We start from the raw sequence: 6,000 nt of genomic DNA on the forward strand, positions 1-6,000 counted from the left end.
TTCGGTTGGAGAATTTCCTGATACGAGAATACATCGCAAAGGAGGCAGAGGGAGATCTGTAAGAGGCAGCACAGAGATTATGCTGAGTAGTGTAGGTTGACGCAAAAGCAACGTAGAGCCTGAGAGGAGATCCGTATTTTGTTGGAGAAGTCGGGTTCTAGAGCCAGAAGTCGAGGTGTGAGACCGGGAGGGCAAAAATCGAAGTCTCAAAGGCTAATTGATCAGCAGAAGGAGTGACACAGTCCCCAAAAGCTGTGACGCATGGCCTACGCAGAGGCAACAAGGGACTAGTCATTCTGTGGCTTGATCAGTTAGGATCTCCAGTGATAGTGTGAGGTATATCTCACTCATCTCTTTGTCAGTCATATTCTCTGTATTGGATAGCCAACAAGGCATCCAAAGATTGTATTTAGAAAACTACTGCTTAATAATACAAACCCTTAGCTGTTGCACCAATTTTCCTGCATTGGGTTTTTTCGGGGACATTTGTTCAAAAATAACGGTGTAATGTGTTATGTATTTCTTTCTTGCTCAGTTTCTTGTTTCCGCATATAATTTTAATTGGTGAAGGTTGTAGTGTATTAGTTTCGGTATTCGCTGTAGGACGCAATAAATAATTTGTTCAGTAATTAACAAATAGAAGGAACTTAATCAGTTGCTGCAGTAGAAATTTGGGCTTCCAAATTTTCACATAGTATCAGAGCTACAGGTGAAGCAAGAGAGCAGAGCCAGAAGAACCCAACACTGAAGAGGAGGGAAGTCGAAGTGTTGCGTAGGCCGCAGATCGAATCCCAAGAGAGATTGCATAATCTAGGCCAGGAGGGCAAAATTATTGTGGAAAAGTCTCTCTCTGAGTGAGTCGACAGAGAGGCAAGAATTCTAGATCAAAGTTTTCCAGTGTCAGAGGGAGCATCGCAGAAGCTTCAACGAAGAGGAGGTTTCTGGTGTGACGCAATCTTCTGCAGCAGTTGCTGGGGCAGAAAAACGTCAGAAGGAAGAAGAGAGACACTGTTGAGGGAATTCTTCCTCAGAGGACTTCCAGCGAAGAAGTCTGAATTCTCATTTGTTGAGCATCAATAGGGAGCGACATATCTACTAACTCCAGCAAAGAGTGCGTAGGCGAGACCAACAGTAGCGCAGAGGAGAGAGGAGGCGGTTCGACATTTCACTGGCAGCACATGGGTTGCGAGATCAAGATTGGTTGGAGGGTGCATCCAACTACGTGATCTGGAAGGCAAGGATCTCATGCCTTCTGGATGAGCACGATATCAAAACCTATGTCGACAGTGTGGTAGATGTACCCGCGAATCCAGAGCTGCTCAAGAAGTACAAGGCTGAGATGGCGAAGGCCAAGAGTTTGATCCTCGACAGAGTGAGGGATCATGTAGGTGTAGCATTGCTGACAAGGATACTGCTCGGCAGATGTGGGAAGGCTTGGCCACACTATATGAAGGATCTTCCGAGCAACGAAAGATGTACTTGGAGCAGAAGATGAAATCAACACAGATGCAGAAGGGGGAATGCATTGATCCGTTCCTAATGAAGCTTCAAGAGATCTGAGACTTCTTGGCCATTGTGGGGCCAACACCTTAGCCTACCGACATGGCGAGGCTGACCCTGAATTCAGTCTCAGAAGAATGGCAAGTGTTTGTCTATAGTATCCTGGGCAGAGAGAGATTGCCAGATTGGGAAGGAATGTCGGCTGCTCTTCAATAGGAAGAGATGAGGAGATACTTAGTCAAGTGCAAACTTGATAGTAGTAGCAACAACAATGGGGCGAAGCCAAAGGAGGAGGAAGAGAATGCAACCCTTGTGTTATCACTCAAGAATTCTAATGCCAAAAGATTTCTCATACCAGATTGATGATAAAGGTCAGTGTCAGTCAAAGCTTGTTTTTGTTTTTCTTTAGAGTCTCAGTTTAGGAGGTCTTGAGTCAAACATGCATTCTTATCTATCACTAGTCACCCTCATTCATCACCGATCTCATAGCCATGTGTCAGTTTGATTTCAAAATCATTATGTACCAAACAACCTTTTTAGGTGATTGCGTAGCGCATGTAACCACTCTGAAGCATTTCCGCAGCGCGAAAGGTCCATTAGGTGATTGCGCAGCGCGATAAGTCTTAGGTGATGTCGCAGTGTGATAAGTCTTAGGTGATTTCGCAGCGCGATATTCAAAATTTACACTGAGCGCGTTGCGAAATCAGAGATTCGTGCATTCTGCAGCGAATTTTTCCCCAATTGTCAAATTTGTCAAATTAACCTATGGCTATGTCATTCATTGTTAGTTTATGCACTCCATACATCATCTCCAACCGCTTATCACCATCATTGCAATCACTAGGTGCATTGATACGCACGAAATACAAGTTCCAAGAAAGGCCAAGTATGCTTGGTTTTAATGATGTTTGTAGGCATTGAATGAAAAACAAATCTACCAGATTTAAATTTGAAAACATCGTCATCAAGAGAGGCAGCTATCAAGCGAGGCAGAGTTTGGAGCTTGAGCAGCGCTAGCATTTCCAGCCTACAGGTCACTGAATCTCCATGGAGGAATCGGTAGAAAGGAAGGACCACAGGTCAGGTAAATGTCTTAGAAACGAGCCTGAAGGTTTGTATATAACCTTGAAGAATAGAGAGGTCGAGCAGGCATTCAAACAAGCTGGATGTTGGAATTTTTGCAAGAAGCTCCAGGGAGGTCATGCACAGGTGACTAAAGAATTTGCACTGAATTTCACAGGATTAAATTCAAAGGTGGGTATTTTGGAATTGCAGGTCTCACCAGACATAATATCCACAGTGACAGAGATTCCAAGAGGGCAAGAAAATTGGTTCAAGAACTTCAAATTTGACATGAACCCATGCAAGGAGTTTCTAAAGCAGGAATTCCTCAATTCAGATCTGAGTAAATCTATTCCTAGAAGTTATGTCAAAGAATCTTATGCCCATTTACTCACCTGTATATAGAAGTATCTGACCTGTGAAGGGAGATATAACAAAGTGTACTCATACCATTTTAAACTGCTGCTGCATTTCACAGGGAAAACATCTATTGATTTACCTTTTTACTTGTTCCGCAGCTTAAGTAAAATGTGTGATAAGGTACAACTAAGAAAAGAAGCCTGTGAGACTTCACTTTTCCATCATGGCTTGGTCAAGTTAATGGTTCTGCATGAACTCCAGAGGGTAGGCAGAGACTGGGACACATTCATATTCATGTCCGGTTTCAAGAGTAGGACCGGTCTCAGCCCTCTAGTGGCAAAAGAACCTTCAACAACAACCAGTCCTCAAGCAGAAACAAGAGCCAAAGGGGTTTCAAAGTTAAAAGCAAGGAAACAAGTTGGAGAGTCTGCAAAGCCACTGACTATTCAGGATACACCTCAGCAGTCAATTAAAGAAAAATCTCAGGTCAGAGAGACTACACATGAATCAAGCACCGGTGGAGGAGTTCAAAGAAGAAGAACGAGAAGCCAGGTGGCTAAAGAAAAGGGTAAGTCAGTAGCTATTGAAGAAAGCCCTGCTTCGAAGGGAGATTTAAATGATTTATTGCAGGCAATTGACATTGAAGAGTCTCCACTAGTTCAAGCTGATTTGATGCAGTCAGGAAAAGAGAAGACAAAGAAAGTTAAAGCCTCAAAGAAACTCAAGTTTGATGAGCAAGTTGAACAATTTGTGTTCAAGCCCAGGAGACCCATAACAAGGAAGTTCAAGCAAGTACAGGAGGTACCGCCAAGGGCAGAAGAAGAAGGGGAGGAGACTCAGCCTCGTGAAAGAAAGGATAAAGGCAAAGCAGTTGCCACCCAAGAAGAAGACAATATGGAAGACTTAAAAAAGAAATTGGGATTGGCTAACCTTGAAATCGCAAGATTAAAGAAGGCTGCCAGAAAATTTGCACTTAAAGAAGCCTATTTCAATCAGATGCAAGCTCGGTGGGAGGATCAAAATTTTCAAATTCCTGAAGTGGTTGATTTTAGTGTTCAATTCCGTAGCTGGACTACTCCTGCAATAAAGGAAGCTCAGTTCATTAGAAAAGTCAATACAAACCTCAGGTCTGGGATCAAAGTCATGAAGAAACAAGTTGAAGACTTAAAGATACAGTTGAGCCAGCTACAAGAATCTCCATAAAGAAATCTCATTACAAGTAAGGCTATATCTCAAAGTTTTGATGATTTTGCTTGGTATAATCCTTTTTGAAGAACCAAACATCCCTTTCAGTTTTGGAAAAACTTGAAACAGTTAAAAGAAGGTTTTAACAGCAAAGTGCTCAAATAAGTAAAGTTTTGGGTTAAAACTGTGATTTTTGAAGCAACTCAGCAGTTTCGTAGCGCGCTACGAAACTGCTGAAAGCAATGATTAAAGCTCAACAGTTTCGTAGCGCGGCTAAACAGTCCAATTTCAATTAACTGGTTTTTGAATATGAGCGGGGATTTTGAAAGGTGAATGTCTACAAGGTATGCAAGGCATCAGCTGAAGCTATTAAGATTCAACCAGGTCAAGACAGGTGGATATAATATGCATACGAATCTTACTTTAAATTTTTGTCATAAAGTGAGCATATTTACCACACTCCAGGATATATGGAATAGTTTGCAAGAATTTGGCTTCCACACATGAAAACGGTGGACAACACATCAAGGACGTGGCAGTCAGCTCCATTTTGAGTAATTAAAGGATAAAGGATGTACTTCGTTGGATCCGAACATCTTGAGGTAAACTAAAGACCGGTACACAAGGGGTAGTTTCCTATGTTTCAGGGCATTGGAAAACATGTGAGATTGAAGAACAACATGGAGCCTTGAAGTTCCATCACAGCCACCACCAGAAGTTGTCTTTTATGTTATTTACAGTTTGATGAGTACTTGATTACTTGGAAATCACATGCTGTGTTCTAACTTCTTTCATGTACTCATATGCTGTCCTTGTTGTGTCTGCTGTACCTTATGTATATTGAAGTCTGAATGCCTTGATTTCATTTTAAAACCAATTCATTGTTGATGCTAAATGATATATGACCCCATGAGCCCAATGGATGCTTGCTAATTTAGATTTTACCAGCCTCATTTCTATTTGTTTCATAAAAGAGTTAGCCATCTCAATCACAATCACAAACCTTAAACCCTCTGAGAGAGGCCTCTCAGGCTAAGGAGGCTAAGCCTTAGCTAAAAGATTGGTCTGAAACAGTTACTTGAAGTCTTCCTGGTCTGCAGCCTTCCAGGGCTTGATTTTGAGATAACACCTTGCATCTAAGGGGCAACAGGAGCAACAATAGAAGAAGAAAGATGTTTCAAAGATCAAATGCTTCCGGTGTGGTGAACTTGGTCACTACACTACACAGTGTCCTCTTAAGAAGGACAAGGATGAGAAGCATGATCCGAAGGCTACATCCGCAAAGATGGAGGAGGAGGAGTTTGCCATGATTGCTAAGATACCTCCATGGGAGAGGTGGGGCGATCTAGAACTGTAGTTCGAAAGAATTGCAGAGGGGCAGGATCCTTGAGGAGTCTAACTCTTGGATCAATACCTTGCTACGGGAGCCTACATTAGAAGTAGTAGGATGGACCAATGTCGGTTGGTGCAGAGGACTACCAGAGTGATAGTTGCAGCGGCTAGGAGCGCTAGAGACTGAGCAGCACAGAGCAGAGTTAGAAGCACTGCAGAGTCAACAACAATGCAGAAGCTTCAGAGGGTCAGCGTAGAGACTACCAGCAATTAGAACTCCAACAACAGATGCATCATGTTAAAAATCTATTCAGTAATTTTGGATGTTTTTTTTTTTGCTGATACTACTCTTGGGACGACAATAATTGATCTTTGTAAATTCTCAGGACTATTTCTATATTCATAGAGAATAGATCGTAATGGGTGCAAGGAGGGAGCATCTCGGATCCAACGACGAAAGGTTCGAACCAAAATTTCTGGATGAATAAAATAGGTATTCGTGCATCTAGTATAGAATTTGAATGCAGGAAGTAGCAATAGCAGTTGGAGAAGGTTGCAATG

This window comes from Pinus tabuliformis, chromosome 4_1 (assembly GCF_031772625.1).
Source record: "Pinus tabuliformis cultivar Carrire ecotype Pingquan chromosome 4_1, CPIR1, whole genome shotgun sequence".
Classification (NCBI taxonomy): domain Eukaryota; kingdom Viridiplantae; phylum Streptophyta; class Pinopsida; order Pinales; family Pinaceae; genus Pinus; species Pinus tabuliformis.